The sequence below is a fragment of the Vipera berus genome (genome assembly GCF_964194415.1).
Source record: "Vipera berus genome assembly, chromosome: 14".
NCBI classification, from domain to species: domain Eukaryota; kingdom Metazoa; phylum Chordata; class Lepidosauria; order Squamata; family Viperidae; genus Vipera; species Vipera berus.
In genome coordinates this window covers 660,969-681,015 of record NC_138217.1, presented here as the reverse complement: position 1 = coordinate 681,015, position 20,047 = coordinate 660,969, and positions in this window count along the sequence as shown.

Genomic DNA, 20,047 nt, shown 5'->3' with positions numbered 1-20,047 from the left:
CTCTGCAAGGAAACTTCAGATCTGCAAAAGTCATGGTTTTTTGATCTTCGGGGAGGCAGGGGAACAGGAATATGTGTTTCTTTTTCGAATTTGAGCTCTTTCTGCAATGGGCACTTTTCATACTATAAGCAGTTTTTCCTAACAAATGCAAGATATAACATGGGCTATCTCCGCAAGGAAACTTCAGATCTGCAAAAGTCATGGTTTTTTGGTGTTCAGTGAGCCGGGGGAACATGAATACGTGTTTTTTTTTCGAATTTGAGCTCTTTCTGCAATGGGCACTTTTAATGCTCTAAGCAGTTTTTCCTAACAAATGCATAATATAGCATGGGCTATCTCCGCAAGGAAACTTCACATCTGCAAAAGTCATGGTTTTTTGGTCTTCGGGGAGGCAGGGGAACAGGAATATGTGTTTGTTTTTCGAATTTGAGCTTTTTCTGCAATGGGCACTTTTCATACTATAAGCAGTTTTTCCTAACAAATGCAAGATATAGCATGGGCTATCTCCGCAAGGAAACTTCAGATCTGCAAAAGTCATGGTTTTTTGGTCTTCGGGGAGACAGGGGAACATGAATATGTGTTTGTTTTGCGAATTTGAGCTCTAAATGCAATGGGCACTTTTCATGCTATAAGCAGTTTTTCCTAACAAATGCAAGATATAGCATGGGCTATCTCCGCAAGGAAACTTCAGATCTGCAAAAGTCATGGTTTTTTGGTCTTCGGGGAGGCAGGGGAACAGGAATATGTGTTTGTTTTGCGAATTTTAGCTCTATCTGCAATGGGCACTTTTCATGCTATAAGCAGTTTTTCCTAACAAATGCAAGATATAACATGGGCTATCTCCGCAAGGAAACTTCAGATCTGCAAAAGTCATGGTTTTTTGGTGTTCAGTGAGCCGGGGGAACATGAATACGTGTTTGTTTTTCGAATTTGAGCTCTTTCTGCAATGGGCACTTTTCATGCTCTAAGCAGTTTTTCCTAACAAATGCAAGATATAGCATGGGCTATCTCCGCAAGGAAACTTCACATCTGCAAAAGTCATGGTTTTTTGGTCTTCGGGGAGGCAGGGGAACAGGAATATGTGTTTGTTTTTCGAATTTGAGCTTTTTCTGCAATGGGCACTTTTCATACTATAAGCAGTTTTTCCTAACAAATGCAAGATATAGCATGGGCTATCTCCGCAAGGAAACTTCAGATCTGCAAAAGTCATGGTTTTTTGGTCTTCGGGGAGGCAGGGAAACAGGAATATGTGTTTGTTTTGCGAATTTTAGCTCTATCTGCAATGGGCACTTTTCATGCTATAAGCAGTTTTTCCTAACAAATGCAAGATATAGCATGGGCTATCTCCGCAAGGAAACTACAGATCTGCAAAAGTCATGGTTTTTTGGTCTTCGGGGAGGCAGGGGAACAGGAATATGTGTTTGTTTTTCTGAATTTCAGCTCTTTGTGCAATGGGCACTTTTCATACTATAAGCAGTTTTTCCTAACAAATGCAAGATATAGCATGGGCTATCTCCGCAAGGAAACTTCAGATCTGCAAAAGTCATGGTTTTTTGGTCTTCGGGGAGGCAGGGGAACAGGAATATGTGTTTGTTTTTCAAATTTGAGCTTTTTCTGCAATGGGCACTTTTCATACTATAAGCAGTTTTTCCTAACAAATGCAAGATATAGCATGGGCTATCTCCGCAAGGAAACTTCAGATCTGCAAAAGTCATGGTTTTTTGGTCTTCGGGGAGGCAGGGGAACAGGAATATGTGTTTGTTTTGCGAATTTTAGCTCTATCTGCAATGGGCACTTTTCATGCTATAAGCAGTTTTTCCTAACAAATGCAAGATATAACATGGGCTATCTCCGCAAGGAAACTTCAGATCTGCAAAGGTCATGATTTTTTGGTGTTCAGTGAGCCGGGGGAACATGAATACGTGTTTGTTTTTCGAATTTGAGCTCTTTCTGCAATGGGCACTTTTCATGCTCTAAGCAGTTTTTCCTAACAAATGCAAGATATATCATGGGCTATCTCCGCAAGGAAAGTTCACATCTGCAAAAGTCATGGTTTTTTGGTCTTCGGGGAGGCAGGGGAACAGGAATATGTGTTTGTTTTTCGAATTTGAGCTTTTTCTGCAATGGGCACTTTTCATACTATAAGCAGTTTTTCCTAACAAATGCAAGATATAGCATGGGCTATCTCCGCAAGGAAACTTCAGATCTGCAAAAGTCATGGTTTTTTGGTCTTCGGGGAGGCAGGGGAACAGGAATATGTGTTTGTTTTGCGAATTTTAGCTCTATCTGCAATGGGCACTTTTCATGCTATAAGCAGTTTTTCCTAACAAATGCAAGATATAGCATGGGCTATCTCCGCAAGGAAACTACAGATCTGCAAAAGTCATGGTTTTTTGGTCTTCGGGGAGGCAGGGGAACAGGAATATGTGTTTGTTTTTCTGAATTTCAGCTTTGTGCAATGGGCACTTTTCATACTATAAGCAGTTTTTCCTAACAAATGCAAGATATAGCATGGGCTATCTCCGCAAGGAAACTTCAGATCTGCAAAAGTCATGGTTTTTTGGTCTTCGGGGAGTCAGGGGAACAGGAATATGTGTTTGTTTTGCGAATTTGAGCTCTATCTGCAATGGGCACTTTTCATGCTATGAGCAGTTTTTCCTAACAAATGCAAGATATATCATGGGCTATCTCCGCAAGGAAACTTCAGATCTGCAGAACTCATGGTTTTTTGGTGTTCAGTGAGCCGGGGGAACATGAATACGTGTTTGTTTTTCGAATTTGAGCTCTTTCTGCAATGGGCACTTTTCTCACTCTAAGCAGTTTTTCCTAACAAATGCAAGATATAGCATGGGCTATCTCTGCAAGGAAACTTCAGATCTGCAAAAGTCATGGTTTTTTGGTCTTCGGGGAGACAGGGGAACATGAATATGTGTTTGTTTTTTGAATTTGAGCTCTTTGTGAAATGGGCACTTTTCATACTATAAGCAGTTTTTCCTAACAAATGCAAGATATAACATGGGCTATCTCCGCAAGGAAACTTCAGATCTGCAAAAGTCATGGTTTTTTGGTGTTCAGTGAGCCGGGGGAACATGAATACGTGTTTGTTTTTCGAATTTGAGCTCTTTCTGCAATGGGCACTTTTCATGCTCTAAGCAGTTTTTCCTAACAAATGCAAGATATAGCATGGGCTATCTCTGCAAGGAAACTTCAGATCTGCAAAAGTCATGGTTTTTTGATCTTCGGGGAGGCAGGGGAACAGGAATATGTGTTTCTTTTTCGAATTTGAGCTCTTTCTGCAATGGGCACTTTTCATACTATAAGCAGTTTTTCCTAACAAATGCAAGATATAACATGGGCTATCTCCGCAAGGAAACTTCAGATCTGCAAAAGTCATGGTTTTTTGGTGTTCAGTGAGCCGGGGGAACATGAATACGTGTTTTTTTTTCGAATTTGAGCTCTTTCTGCAATGGGCACTTTTAATGCTCTAAGCAGTTTTTCCTAACAAATGCATAATATAGCATGGGCTATCTCCGCAAGGAAACTTCACATCTGCAAAAGTCATGGTTTTTTGGTCTTCGGGGAGGCAGGGGAACAGGAATATGTGTTTGTTTTTCGAATTTGAGCTTTTTCTGCAATGGGCACTTTTCATACTATAAGCAGTTTTTCCTAACAAATGCAAGATATAGCATGGGCTATCTCCGCAAGGAAACTTCAGATCTGCAAAAGTCATGGTTTTTTGGTCTTCGGGGAGACAGGGGAACATGAATATGTGTTTGTTTTGCGAATTTGAGCTCTAAATGCAATGGGCACTTTTCATGCTATAAGCAGTTTTTCCTAACAAATGCAAGATATAACATGGGCTATCTCCACAAGGAAACTTCAGATCTGCAAACCTCATGGTTTTTTGGTGTTCAGTGAGCCGGGGGAACATGAATACGTGTTTGTTATTCGAATTTGAGCTCTTTCTGCAATGGGCACTTTTCATGCTCTAAGCAGTTTTTCCTAACAAATGCAAGATATAGCATGGGCTATCTCTGCAAGGAAACTTCAGATCTGCAAAAGTCATGGTTTTTTGATCTTCGGAGAGGCAGGGGAACAGGAATATGTGTTTGTTTTTCGAATTTGAGCTCTTTCTCCAATGGGCACTTTTCATACTATAAGCAGTTTTTCCTAACAAATGCAAGATATATCATGGGCTATCTCCGCAAGGAAACTTCAGATCTGCAAAACTCATGGTTTTTTGGTGTTCAGTGAGCCGGGGGAACATGAATACGTGTTTGTTTTTCGAATTTGAGCTCTTTCTGCAATGGGCACTTTTCATGCTCTAAGCAGTTTTTCCTTACAAATGCAAGATATAGCATGGGCGTTCTCCGCAAGGAAACTTCACATCTGCAAAAGTCATGGTTTTTTGGTCTTCGGGGAGGCAGGGGAACAGGAATATGTGTTTGTTTTTCGAATTTGAGCTTTTTCTGCAATGGGCACTTTTCATACTATAAGCAGTTTTTCCTAACAAATGCAAGATATAGCATGGGCTATCTCCGCAAGGAAACTTCAGATCTGCAAAAGTCATGGTTTTTTGGTCTTCGGGGAGGCAGGGGAACAGGAATATGTGTTTGTTTTGCGAATTTTAGCTCTATCTGCAATGGGCACTTTTCATGCTATAAGCAGTTTTTCCTAACAAATGCAAGATATAGCATGGGCTATCTCCGCAAGGAAACTACAGATCTGCAAAAGTCATGGTTTTTTGGTCTTCGGGGAGGCAGGGGAACAGGAATATGTGTTTGTTTTTCTGAATTTCAGCTTTGTGCAATGGGCACTTTTCATACTATAAGCAGTTTTTCCTAACAAATGCAAGATATAGCATGGGCTATCTCCGCAAGGAAACTTCAGATCTGCAAAAGTCATGGTTTTTTGGTCTTCGGGGAGTCAGGGGAACAGGAATATGTGTTTGTTTTGCGAATTTGAGCTCTATCTGCAATGGGCACTTTTCATGCTATGAGCAGTTTTTCCTAACAAATGCAAGATATATCATGGGCTATCTCCGCAAGGAAACTTCAGATCTGCAGAACTCATGGTTTTTTGGTGTTCAGTGAGCCGGGGGAACATGAATACGTGTTTGTTTTTCGAATTTGAGCTCTTTCTGCAATGGGCACTTTTCTCACTCTAAGCAGTTTTTCCTAACAAATGCAAGATATAGCATGGGCTATCTCTGCAAGGAAACTTCAGATCTGCAAAAGTCATGGTTTTTTGGTCTTCGGGGAGACAGGGGAACATGAATATGTGTTTGTTTTTTGAATTTGAGCTCTTTGTGAAATGGGCACTTTTCATACTATAAGCAGTTTTTCCTAACAAATGCAAGATATAACATGGGCTATCTCCGCAAGGAAACTTCAGATCTGCAAAAGTCATGGTTTTTTGGTGTTCAGTGAGCCGGGGGAACATGAATACGTGTTTGTTTTTCGAATTTGAGCTCTTTCTGCAATGGGCACTTTTCATGCTCTAAGCAGTTTTTCCTAACAAATGCAAGATATAGCATGGGCTATCTCTGCAAGGAAACTTCAGATCTGCAAAAGTCATGGTTTTTTGATCTTCGGGGAGGCAGGGGAACAGGAATATGTGTTTGTTTTTCGAATTTGAGCTCTTTCTGCAATGGGCACTTTTCATGCTCTAAGCAGTTTTTCCTAACAAATGCAAGATATACCATGGGCTATCTCCGCAAGGAAACTTCACATCTGCAAAAGTCATGGTTTTTTGGTGTTCAGTGAGCCGGGGGAACATGAATACGTGTTTGTTTTTCGAATTTGAGCTCTTTCTGCAATGGGCACTTTTCATGCTCTAAGCAGTTTTTCCTAACAAATGCAAGATATAGCATGGGCTATCTCCGCAAGGAAACTTCACATCTGCAAAAGTCATGGTTTTTTGGTCTTCGGGGAGGCAGGGGAACAGGAATATGTGTTTGTTTTTCGAATTTGAGCTTTTTCTGCAATGGGCACTTTTCATACTATAAGCAGTTTTTCCTAACAAATGCAAGATATAGCATGGGCTATCTCCGCAAGGAAACTTCAGATCTGCAAAAGTCATGGTTTTTTGGTCTTCGGGGAGGCAGGGGAACAGGAATATGTGTTTGTTTTGCGAATTTTAGCTCTATCTGCAATGGGCACTTTTCATGCTATAAGCAGTTTTTCCTAACAAATGCAAGATATAACATGGGCTATCTCCGCAAGGAAACTTCAGATCTGCAAAAGTCATGGTTTTTTGGTGTTCAGTGAGCCGGGGGAACATGAATACGTGTTTGTTTTTCGAATTTGAGCTCTTTCTGCAATGGGCACTTTTCATGCTCTAAGCAGTTTTTCCTAACAAATGCAAGATATAGCATGGGCTATCTCCGCAAGGAAAGTTCACATCTGCAAAAGTCATGGTTTTTTGGTCTTCGGGGAGGCAGGGGAACAGGAATATGTGTTTGTTTTTCGAATTTGAGCTTTTTCTGCAATGGGCACTTTTCATAATATAAGCAGTTTTTCCTAACAAATGCAAGATATAGCATGGGCTATCTCCGCAAGGAAACTTCAGATCTGCAAAAGTCATGGTTTTTTGGTCTTCGGGGAGGCAGGGGAACAGGAATATGTGTTTGTTTTGCGAATTTGAGCTCTATCTGCAATGGGCACTTTTCATGCTATAAGCAGTTTTTCCTAACAAATGCAAGATATAGCATGGGCTATCTCCGCAAGGAAACTTCAGATCTGCAAAAGTCATGGTTTTTTGGTCTTCGGAGAGGCAGGGGAACAGGAATATATGTTTGTTTTGCGAATTTGAGCTCTATCTTCAATGGGCACTTTTCATGCTATAAGCAGTTTTTCCTAACAAATGCAAGATATATCATGGGCTATCTCCGCAAGGAAACTTCAGATCTGCAAAACTCATGGTTTTTTGGTGTTCAGTGAGCCGGGGGAACATGAATACGTGTTTGTTTTTCGAATTTGAGCTCTTTCTGCAATGGGCACTTTTCATGCTCTAAGCAGTTTTTCCTTACAAATGCAAGATATAGCATGGGCTATCTCCGCAAGGAAAGTTCACATCTGCAAAAGTCATGGTTTTTTGGTCTTCGGGGAGGCAGGGGAACAGGAATATGTGTTTGTTTTTCGAATTTGAGCTTTTTCTGCAATGGGCACTTTTCATACTATAAGCAGTTTTTCCTAACAAATGCAAGATATAGCATGGGCTATCTCCGCAAGGAAACTTCAGATCTGCAAAAGTCATGGTTTTTTGGTCTTCGGGGAGGCAGGGGAACAGGAATATGTGTTTGTTTTGCGAATTTTAGCTCTATCTGCAATGGGCACTTTTCATGCTATAAGCAGTTTTTCCTAACAAATGCAAGATATAACATGGGCTATCTCCGCAAGGAAACTTCAGATCTGCAAAAGTCATGGTTTTTTGGTGTTCAGTGAGCCGGGGGAACATGAATACGTGTTTGTTTTTCGAATTTGAGCTCTTTCTGCAATGGGCACTTTTCATGCTCTAAGCAGTTTTTCCTAACAAATGCAAGATATAGCATGGGCTATCTCCGCAAGGAAACTTCACATCTGCAAAAGTCATGGTTTTTTGGTCTTCGGGGAGGCAGGGGAACAGGAATATGTGTTTGTTTTTCGAATTTGAGCTTTTTCTGCAATGGGCACTTTTCATACTATAAGCAGTTTTTCCTAACAAATGCAAGATATAGCATGGGCTATCTCCGCAAGGAAACTTCAGATCTGCAAAAGTCATGGTTTTTTGGTCTTCGGGGAGGCAGGGGAACAGGAATATGTGTTTGTTTTGCGAATTTTAGCTCTATCTACAATGGGCACTTTTCATGCTATAAGCAGTTTTTCCTAACAAATGAAAGATATAACATGGGCTATCTCCGCAAGGAAACTTCAGATCTGCAAAAGTCATGATTTTTTGGTGTTCAGTGAGCCGGGGGAACATGAATACGTGTTTGTTTTTCGAATTTGAGCTCTTTCTGCAATGGGCACTTTTCATGCTCTAAGCAGTTTTTCCTAACAAATGCAAGATATAGCATGGGCTATCTCCGCAAGGAAACTTCACATCTGCAAAAGTCATGGTTTTTTGGTCTTCGGGGAGGCAGGGGAACAGGAATATGTGTTTGTTTTTCGAATTTGAGCTTTTTCTGCAATGGGCACTTTTCATACTATAAGCAGTTTTTCCTAACAAATGCAAGATATAGCATGGGCTATCTCCGCAAGGAAACTTCAGATCTGCAAAAGTCATGGTTTTTTGGTCTTCGGGGAGGCAGGGGAACAGGAATATGTGTTTGTTTTGCGAATTTTAGCTCTATCTGCAATGGGCACTTTTCATGCTATAAGCAGTTTTTCCTAACAAATGCAAGATATAGCATGGGCTATCTCCGCAAGGAAACTACAGATCTGCAAAAGTCATGGTTTTTTGGTCTTCGGGGAGGCAGGGGAACAGGAATATGTGTTTGTTTTTCTGAATTTCAGCTCTTTGTGCAATGGGCACTTTTCATACTATAAGCAGTTTTTCCTAACAAATGCAAGATATAGCATGGGCTATCTCCGCAAGGAAACTTCAGATCTGCAAAAGTCATGGTTTTTTGGTCTTCGGGGAGGCAGGGGAACAGGAATATGTGTTTGTTTTTCAAATTTGAGCTTTTTCTGCAATGGGCACTTTTCATACTATAAGCAGTTTTTCCTAACAAATGCAAGATATAGCATGGGCTATCTCCGCAAGGAAACTTCAGATCTGCAAAAGTCATGGTTTTTTGGTCTTCGGGGAGGCAGGGGAACAGGAATATGTGTTTGTTTTGCGAATTTTAGCTCTATCTGCAATGGGCACTTTTCATGCTATAAGCAGTTTTTCCTAACAAATGCAAGATATAACATGGGCTATCTCCGCAAGGAAACTTCAGATCTGCAAAGGTCATGATTTTTTGGTGTTCAGTGAGCCGGGGGAACATGAATACGTGTTTGTTTTTCGAATTTGAGCTCTTTCTGCAATGGGCACTTTTCATGCTCTAAGCAGTTTTTCCTAACAAATGCAAGATATATCATGGGCTATCTCCGCAAGGAAAGTTCACATCTGCAAAAGTCATGGTTTTTTGGTCTTCGGGGAGGCAGGGGAACAGGAATATGTGTTTGTTTTTCGAATTTGAGCTTTTTCTGCAATGGGCACTTTTCATACTATAAGCAGTTTTTCCTAACAAATGCAAGATATAGCATGGGCTATCTCCGCAAGGAAACTTCAGATCTGCAAAAGTCATGGTTTTTTGGTCTTCGGGGAGGCAGGGGAACAGGAATATGTGTTTGTTTTGCGAATTTTAGCTCTATCTGCAATGGGCACTTTTCATGCTATAAGCAGTTTTTCCTAACAAATGCAAGATATAGCATGGGCTATCTCCGCAAGGAAACTACAGATCTGCAAAAGTCATGGTTTTTTGGTCTTCGGGGAGGCAGGGGAACAGGAATATGTGTTTGTTTTTCTGAATTTCAGCTTTGTGCAATGGGCACTTTTCATACTATAAGCAGTTTTTCCTAACAAATGCAAGATATAGCATGGGCTATCTCCGCAAGGAAACTTCAGATCTGCAAAAGTCATGGTTTTTTGGTCTTCGGGGAGTCAGGGGAACAGGAATATGTGTTTGTTTTGCGAATTTGAGCTCTATCTGCAATGGGCACTTTTCATGCTATGAGCAGTTTTTCCTAACAAATGCAAGATATATCATGGGCTATCTCCGCAAGGAAACTTCAGATCTGCAGAACTCATGGTTTTTTGGTGTTCAGTGAGCCGGGGGAACATGAATACGTGTTTGTTTTTCGAATTTGAGCTCTTTCTGCAATGGGCACTTTTCTCACTCTAAGCAGTTTTTCCTAACAAATGCAAGATATAGCATGGGCTATCTCTGCAAGGAAACTTCAGATCTGCAAAAGTCATGGTTTTTTGGTCTTCGGGGAGACAGGGGAACATGAATATGTGTTTGTTTTTTGAATTTGAGCTCTTTGTGAAATGGGCACTTTTCATACTATAAGCAGTTTTTCCTAACAAATGCAAGATATAACATGGGCTATCTCCGCAAGGAAACTTCAGATCTGCAAAAGTCATGGTTTTTTGGTGTTCAGTGAGCCGGGGGAACATGAATACGTGTTTGTTTTTCGAATTTGAGCTCTTTCTGCAATGGGCACTTTTCATGCTCTAAGCAGTTTTTCCTAACAAATGCAAGATATAGCATGGGCTATCTCTGCAAGGAAACTTCAGATCTGCAAAAGTCATGGTTTTTTGATCTTCGGGGAGGCAGGGGAACAGGAATATGTGTTTCTTTTTCGAATTTGAGCTCTTTCTGCAATGGGCACTTTTCATACTATAAGCAGTTTTTCCTAACAAATGCAAGATATAACATGGGCTATCTCCGCAAGGAAACTTCAGATCTGCAAAAGTCATGGTTTTTTGGTGTTCAGTGAGCCGGGGGAACATGAATACGTGTTTTTTTTTCGAATTTGAGCTCTTTCTGCAATGGGCACTTTTCATACTATAAGCAGTTTTTCCTAACAAATGCAAGATATAGCATGGGCTATCTCCGCAAGGAAACTTCAGATCTGCAAAAGTCATGGTTTTTTGGTCTTCGGGGAGGCAGGGGAACAGGAATATGTGTTTGTTTTTCAAATTTGAGCTTTTTCTGCAATGGGCACTTTTCATACTATAAGCAGTTTTTCCTAACAAATGCAAGATATAGCATGGGCTATCTCCGCAAGGAAACTTCAGATCTGCAAAAGTCATGGTTTTTTGGTCTTCGGGGAGGCAGGGGAACAGGAATATGTGTTTGTTTTGCGAATTTTAGCTCTATCTGCAATGGGCACTTTTCATGCTATAAGCAGTTTTTCCTAACAAATGCAAGATATAACATGGGCTATCTCCGCAAGGAAACTTCAGATCTGCAAAGGTCATGATTTTTTGGTGTTCAGTGAGCCGGGGGAACATGAATACGTGTTTGTTTTTCGAATTTGAGCTCTTTCTGCAATGGGCACTTTTCATGCTCTAAGCAGTTTTTCCTAACAAATGCAAGATATATCATGGGCTATCTCCGCAAGGAAAGTTCACATCTGCAAAAGTCATGGTTTTTTGGTCTTCGGGGAGGCAGGGGAACAGGAATATGTGTTTGTTTTTCGAATTTGAGCTTTTTCTGCAATGGGCACTTTTCATACTATAAGCAGTTTTTCCTAACAAATGCAAGATATAGCATGGGCTATCTCCGCAAGGAAACTTCAGATCTGCAAAAGTCATGGTTTTTTGGTCTTCGGGGAGGCAGGGGAACAGGAATATGTGTTTGTTTTGCGAATTTTAGCTCTATCTGCAATGGGCACTTTTCATGCTATAAGCAGTTTTTCCTAACAAATGCAAGATATAGCATGGGCTATCTCCGCAAGGAAACTACAGATCTGCAAAAGTCATGGTTTTTTGGTCTTCGGGGAGGCAGGGGAACAGGAATATGTGTTTGTTTTTCTGAATTTCAGCTTTGTGCAATGGGCACTTTTCATACTATAAGCAGTTTTTCCTAACAAATGCAAGATATAGCATGGGCTATCTCCGCAAGGAAACTTCAGATCTGCAAAAGTCATGGTTTTTTGGTCTTCGGGGAGTCAGGGGAACAGGAATATGTGTTTGTTTTGCGAATTTGAGCTCTATCTGCAATGGGCACTTTTCATGCTATGAGCAGTTTTTCCTAACAAATGCAAGATATATCATGGGCTATCTCCGCAAGGAAACTTCAGATCTGCAGAACTCATGGTTTTTTGGTGTTCAGTGAGCCGGGGGAACATGAATACGTGTTTGTTTTTCGAATTTGAGCTCTTTCTGCAATGGGCACTTTTCTCACTCTAAGCAGTTTTTCCTAACAAATGCAAGATATAGCATGGGCTATCTCTGCAAGGAAACTTCAGATCTGCAAAAGTCATGGTTTTTTGGTCTTCGGGGAGACAGGGGAACATGAATATGTGTTTGTTTTTTGAATTTGAGCTCTTTGTGAAATGGGCACTTTTCATACTATAAGCAGTTTTTCCTAACAAATGCAAGATATAACATGGGCTATCTCCGCAAGGAAACTTCAGATCTGCAAAAGTCATGGTTTTTTGGTGTTCAGTGAGCCGGGGGAACATGAATACGTGTTTGTTTTTCGAATTTGAGCTCTTTCTGCAATGGGCACTTTTCATGCTCTAAGCAGTTTTTCCTAACAAATGCAAGATATAGCATGGGCTATCTCTGCAAGGAAACTTCAGATCTGCAAAAGTCATGGTTTTTTGATCTTCGGGGAGGCAGGGGAACAGGAATATGTGTTTCTTTTTCGAATTTGAGCTCTTTCTGCAATGGGCACTTTTCATACTATAAGCAGTTTTTCCTAACAAATGCAAGATATAACATGGGCTATCTCCGCAAGGAAACTTCAGATCTGCAAAAGTCATGGTTTTTTGGTGTTCAGTGAGCCGGGGGAACATGAATACGTGTTTTTTTTTCGAATTTGAGCTCTTTCTGCAATGGGCACTTTTAATGCTCTAAGCAGTTTTTCCTAACAAATGCATAATATAGCATGGGCTATCTCCGCAAGGAAACTTCACATCTGCAAAAGTCATGGTTTTTTGGTCTTCGGGGAGGCAGGGGAACAGGAATATGTGTTTGTTTTTCGAATTTGAGCTTTTTCTGCAATGGGCACTTTTCATACTATAAGCAGTTTTTCCTAACAAATGCAAGATATAGCATGGGCTATCTCCGCAAGGAAACTTCAGATCTGCAAAAGTCATGGTTTTTTGGTCTTCGGGGAGACAGGGGAACATGAATATGTGTTTGTTTTGCGAATTTGAGCTCTAAATGCAATGGGCACTTTTCATGCTATAAGCAGTTTTTCCTAACAAATGCAAGATATAACATGGGCTATCTCCACAAGGAAACTTCAGATCTGCAAACCTCATGGTTTTTTGGTGTTCAGTGAGCCGGGGGAACATGAATACGTGTTTGTTATTCGAATTTGAGCTCTTTCTGCAATGGGCACTTTTCATGCTCTAAGCAGTTTTTCCTAACAAATGCAAGATATAGCATGGGCTATCTCTGCAAGGAAACTTCAGATCTGCAAAAGTCATGGTTTTTTGATCTTCGGAGAGGCAGGGGAACAGGAATATGTGTTTGTTTTTCGAATTTGAGCTCTTTCTCCAATGGGCACTTTTCATACTATAAGCAGTTTTTCCTAACAAATGCAAGATATATCATGGGCTATCTCCGCAAGGAAACTTCAGATCTGCAAAACTCATGGTTTTTTGGTGTTCAGTGAGCCGGGGGAACATGAATACGTGTTTGTTTTTCGAATTTGAGCTCTTTCTGCAATGGGCACTTTTCATGCTCTAAGCATTTTTTCCTTACAAATGCAAGATATAGCATGGGCGTTCTCCGCAAGGAAACTTCACATCTGCAAAAGTCATGGTTTTTTGGTCTTCGGGGAGGCAGGGGAACAGGAATATGTGTTTGTTTTTCGAATTTGAGCTTTTTCTGCAATGGGCACTTTTCATACTATAAGCAGTTTTTCCTAACAAATGCAAGATATAGCATGGGCTATCTCCGCAAGGAAACTTCAGATCTGCAAAAGTCATGGTTTTTTGATCTTCGGGGAGGCAGGGGAACAGGAATATGTGTTTGTTTTTCGAATTTGAGCTCTTTCTGCAATGGGCACTTTTCATGCTCTAAGCAGTTTTTCCTAACAAATGCAAGATATACCATGGGCTATCTCCGCAAGGAAACTTCACATCTGCAAAAGTCATGGTTTTTTGGTGTTCAGTGAGCCGGGGGAACATGAATACGTGTTTGTTTTTCGAATTTGAGCTCTTTCTGCAATGGGCACTTTTCATGCTCTAAGCAGTTTTTCCTAACAAATGCAAGATATAGCATGGGCTATCTCCGCAAGGAAACTTCACATCTGCAAAAGTCATGGTTTTTTGGTCTTCGGGGAGGCAGGGGAACAGGAATATGTGTTTGTTTTTCGAATTTGAGCTTTTTCTGCAATGGGCACTTTTCATACTATAAGCAGTTTTTCCTAACAAATGCAAGATATAGCATGGGCTATCTCCGCAAGGAAACTTCAGATCTGCAAAAGTCATGGTTTTTTGGTCTTCGGGGAGGCAGGGGAACAGGAATATGTGTTTGTTTTGCGAATTTTAGCTCTATCTGCAATGGGCACTTTTCATGCTATAAGCAGTTTTTCCTAACAAATGCAAGATATAACATGGGCTATCTCCGCAAGGAAACTTCAGATCTGCAAAAGTCATGGTTTTTTGGTGTTCAGTGAGCCGGGGGAACATGAATACGTGTTTGTTTTTCGAATTTGAGCTCTTTCTGCAATGGGCACTTTTCATGCTCTAAGCAGTTTTTCCTAACAAATGCAAGATATAGCATGGGCTATCTCCGCAAGGAAACTTCACATCTGCAAAAGTCATGGTTTTTTGGTCTTCGGGGAGGCAGGGGAACAGGAATATGTGTTTGTTTTTCGAATTTGAGCTTTTTCTGCAATGGGCACTTTTCATACTATAAGCAGTTTTTCCTAACAAATGCAAGATATAGCATGGGCTATCTCCGCAAGGAAACTTCAGATCTGCAAAAGTCATGGTTTTTTGGTCTTCGGGGAGGCAGGGGAACAGGAATATGTGTTTGTTTTGCGAATTTTAGCTCTATCTACAATGGGCACTTTTCATGCTATAAGCAGTTTTTCCTAACAAATGCAAGATATAACATGGGCTATCTCCGCAAGGAAACTTCAGATCTGCAAAAGTCATGATTTTTTGGTGTTCAGTGAGCCGGGGGAACATGAATACGTGTTTGTTTTTCGAATTTGAGCTCTTTCTGCAATGGGCACTTTTCATGCTCTAAGCAGTTTTTCCTAACAAATGCAAGATATAGCATGGGCTATCTCCGCAAGGAAACTTCACATCTGCAAAAGTCATGGTTTTTTGGTCTTCGGGGAGGCAGGGGAACAGGAATATGTGTTTGTTTTTCGAATTTGAGCTTTTTCTGCAATGGGCACTTTTCATACTATAAGCAGTTTTTCCTAACAAATGCAAGATATAGCATGGGCTATCTCCGCAAGGAAACTTCAGATCTGCAAAAGTCATGGTTTTTTGGTCTTCGGGGAGGCAGGGGAACAGGAATATGTGTTTGTTTTGCGAATTTTAGCTCTATCTGCAATGGGCACTTTTCATGCTATAAGCAGTTTTTCCTAACAAATGCAAGATATAGCATGGGCTATCTCCGCAAGGAAACTACAGATCTGCAAAAGTCATGGTTTTTTGGTCTTCGGGGAGGCAGGGGAACAGGAATATGTGTTTGTTTTTCTGAATTTCAGCTCTTTGTGCAATGGGCACTTTTCATACTATAAGCAGTTTTTCCTAACAAATGCAAGATATAGCATGGGCTATCTCCGCAAGGAAACTTCAGATCTGCAAAAGTCATGGTTTTTTGGTCTTCGGGGAGGCAGGGGAACAGGAATATGTGTTTGTTTTTCAAATTTGAGCTTTTTCTGCAATGGGCACTTTTCATACTATAAGCAGTTTTTCCTAACAAATGCAAGATATAGCATGGGCTATCTCCGCAAGGAAACTTCAGATCTGCAAAAGTCATGGTTTTTTGGTCTTCGGGGAGGCAGGGGAACAGGAATATGTGTTTGTTTTGCGAATTTTAGCTCTATCTGCAATGGGCACTTTTCATGCTATAAGCAGTTTTTCCTAACAAATGCAAGATATAACATGGGCTATCTCCGCAAGGAAACTTCAGATCTGCAAAGGTCATGATTTTTTGGTGTTCAGTGAGCCGGGGGAACATGAATACGTGTTTGTTTTTCGAATTTGAGCTCTTTCTGCAATGGGCACTTTTCATGCTCTAAGCAGTTTTTCCTAACAAATGCAAGATATATCATGGGCTATCTCCGCAAGGAAAGTTCACATCTGCAAAAGTCATGGTTTTTTGGTCTTCGGGGAGGCAGGGGAACAGGAATATGTGTTTGTTTTTCGAATTTGAGCTTTTTCTGCAATGGGCACTTTTCATACTATAAGCAGTTTTTCCTAACAAATGCAAGATATAGCATGGGCTATCTCCGCAAGGAAACTTCAGATCTGCAAAAGTCATGGTTTTTTGGTCTTCGGGGAGGCAGGGGAACAGGAATATGTGTTTGTTTTGCGAATTTTAGCTCTATCTGCAATGGGCACTTTTCATGCTATAAGCAGTTTTTCCTAACAAATGCAAGATATAGCATGGGCTATCTCCGCAAGGAAACTACAGATCTGCAAAAGTCATGGTTTTTTGGTCTTCGGGGAGGCAGGGGAACAGGAATATGTGTTTGTTTTTCTGAATTTCAGCTTTGTGCAATGGGCACTTTTCATACTATAAGCAGTTTTTCCTAACAAATGCAAGATATAGCATGGGCTATCTCCGCAAGGAAACTTCAGATCTGCAAAAGTCATGGTTTTTTGGTCTTCGGGGAGTCAGGGGAACAGGAATATGTGTTTGTTTTGCGAATTTGAGCTCTATCTGCAATGGGCACTTTTCATGCTATGAGCAGTTTTTCCTAACAAATGCAAGATATATCATGGGCTATCTCCGCAAGGAAACTTCAGATCTGCAGAACTCATGGTTTTTTGGTGTTCAGTGAGCCGGGGGAACATGAATACGTGTTTGTTTTTCGAATTTGAGCTCTTTCTGCAATGGGCACTTTTCTCACTCTAAGCAGTTTTTCCTAACAAATGCAAGATATAGCATGGGCTATCTCTGCAAGGAAACTTCAGATCTGCAAAAGTCATGGTTTTTTGGTCTTCGGGGAGACAGGGGAACATGAATATGTGTTTGTTTTTTGAATTTGAGCTCTTTGTGAAATGGGCACTTTTCATACTATAAGCAGTTTTTCCTAACAAATGCAAGATATAACATGGGCTATCTCCGCAAGGAAACTTCAGATCTGCAAAAGTCATGGTTTTTTGGTGTTCAGTGAGCCGGGGGAACATGAATACGTGTTTGTTTTTCGAATTTGAGCTCTTTCTGCAATGGGCACTTTTCATGCTCTAAGCAGTTTTTCCTAACAAATGCAAGATATAGCATGGGCTATCTCTGCAAGGAAACTTCAGATCTGCAAAAGTCATGGTTTTTTGATCTTCGGGGAGGCAGGGGAACAGGAATATGTGTTTCTTTTTCGAATTTGAGCTCTTTCTGCAATGGGCACTTTTCATACTATAAGCAGTTTTTCCTAACAAATGCAAGATATAACATGGGCTATCTCCGCAAGGAAACTTCAGATCTGCAAAAGTCATGGTTTTTTGGTGTTCAGTGAGCCGGGGGAACATGAATACGTGTTTTTTTTTCGAATTTGAGCTCTTTCTGCAATGGGCACTTTTAATGCTCTAAGCAGTTTTTCCTAACAAATGCATAATATAGCATGGGCTATCTCCGCAAGGAAACTTCACATCTGCAAAAGTCATGGTTTTTTGGTCTTCGGGGAGGCAGGGGAACAGGAATATGTGTTTGTTTTTCGAATTTGAGCTTTTTCTGCAATGGGCACTTTTCATACTATAAGCAGTTTTTCCTAACAAATGCAAGATATAGCATGGGCTATCTCCGCAAGGAAACTTCAGATCTGCAAAAGTCATGGTTTTTTGGTCTTCGGGGAGACAGGGGAACATGAATATGTGTTTGTTTTGCGAATTTGAGCTCTAAATGCAATGGGCACTTTTCATGCTATAAGCAGTTTTTCCTAACAAATGCAAGATATAACATGGGCTATCTCCACAAGGAAACTTCAGATCTGCAAACCTCATGGTTTTTTGGTGTTCAGTGAGCCGGGGGAACATGAATACGTGTTTGTTATTCGAATTTGAGCTCTTTCTGCAATGGGCACTTTTCATGCTCTAAGCAGTTTTTCCTAACAAATGCAAGATATAGCATGGGCTATCTCTGCAAGGAAACTTCAGATCTGCAAAAGTCATGGTTTTTTGATCTTCGGAGAGGCAGGGGAACAGGAATATGTGTTTGTTTTTCGAATTTGAGCTCTTTCTCCAATGGGCACTTTTCATACTATAAGCAGTTTTTCCTAACAAATGCAAGATATATCATGGGCTATCTCCGCAAGGAAACTTCAGATCTGCAAAACTCATGGTTTTTTGGTGTTCAGTGAGCCGGGGGAACATGAATACGTGTTTGTTTTTCGAATTTGAGCTCTTTCTGCAATGGGCACTTTTCATGCTCTAAGCATTTTTTCCTTACAAATGCAAGATATAGCATGGGCGTTCTCCGCAAGGAAACTTCACATCTGCAAAAGTCATGGTTTTTTGGTCTTCGGGGAGGCAGGGGAACAGGAATATGTGTTTGTTTTTCGAATTTGAGCTTTTTCTGCAATGGGCACTTTTCATACTATAAGCAGTTTTTCCTAACAAATGCAAGATATAGCATGGGCTATCTCCGCAAGGAAACTTCAGATCTGCAAAAGTCATGGTTTTTTGATCTTCGGGGAGGCAGGGGAACAGGAATATGTGTTTGTTTTTCGAATTTGAGCTCTTTCTGCAATGGGCACTTTTCATGCTCTAAGCAGTTTTTCCTAACAAATGCAAGATATACCATGGGCTATCTCCGCAAGGAAACTTCACATCTGCAAAAGTCATGGTTTTTTGGTGTTCAGTGAGCCGGGGGAACATGAATACGTGTTTGTTTTTCGAATTTGAGCTCTTTCTGCAATGGGCACTTTTCATGCTCTAAGCAGTTTTTCCTAACAAATGCAAGATATAGCATGGGCTATCTCCGCAAGGAAACTTCACATCTGCAAAAGTCATGGTTTTTTGGTCTTCGGGGAGGCAGGGGAACAGGAATATGTGTTTGTTTTTCGAATTTGAGCTTTTTCTGCAATGGGCACTTTTCATACTATAAGCAGTTTTTCCTAACAAATGCAAGATATAGCATGGGCTATCTCCGCAAGGAAACTTCAGATCTGCAAAAGTCATGGTTTTTTGGTCTTCGGGGAGGCAGGGGAACAGGAATATGTGTTTGTTTTGCGAATTTTAGCTCTATCTGCAATGGGCACTTTTCATGCTATAAGCAGTTTTTCCTAACAAATGCAAGATATAACATGGGCTATCTCCGCAAGGAAACTTCAGATCTGCAAAAGTCATGGTTTTTTGGTGTTCAGTGAGCCGGGGGAACATGAATACGTGTTTGTTTTTCGAATTTGAGCTCTTTCTGCAATGGGCACTTTTCATGCTCTAAGCAGTTTTTCCTAACAAATGCAAGATATAGCATGGGCTATCTCCGCAAGGAAAGTTCACATCTGCAAAAGTCATGGTTTTTTGGTCTTCGGGGAGGCAGGGGAACAGGAATATGTGTTTGTTTTTCGAATTTGAGCTTTTTCTGCAATGGGCACTTTTCATAATATAAGCAGTTTTTCCTAACAAATGCAAGATATAGCATGGGCTATCTCCGCAAGGAAACTTCAGATCTGCAAAAGTCATGGTTTTTTGGTCTTCGGGGAGGCAGGGGAACAGGAATATGTGTTTGTTTTGCGAATTTGAGCTCTATCTGCAATGGGCACTTTTCATGCTATAAGCAGTTTTTCCTAACAAATGCAAGATATAGCATGGGCTATCTCTGCAAGGAAACTTCAGATCTGCAAAAGTCATGGTTTTTTGGTCTTCGGGGAGACAGGGGAACATGAATATGTGTTTGTTTTTTGAATTTGAGCTCTTTGTGAAATGGGCACTTTTCATACTATAAGCAGTTTTTCCTAACAAATGCAAGATATAACATGGGCTATCTCCGCAAGGAAACTTCAGATCTGCAAAAGTCATGGTTTTTTGGTGTTCAGTGAGCCGGGGGAACATGAATACGTGTTTGTTTTTCGAATTTGAGCTCTTTCTGCAATGGGCACTTTTCATGCTCTAAGCAGTTTTTCCTAACAAATGCAAGATATAGCATGGGCTATCTCTGCAAGGAAACTTCAGATCTGCAAAAGTCATGGTTTTTTGATCTTCGGGGAGGC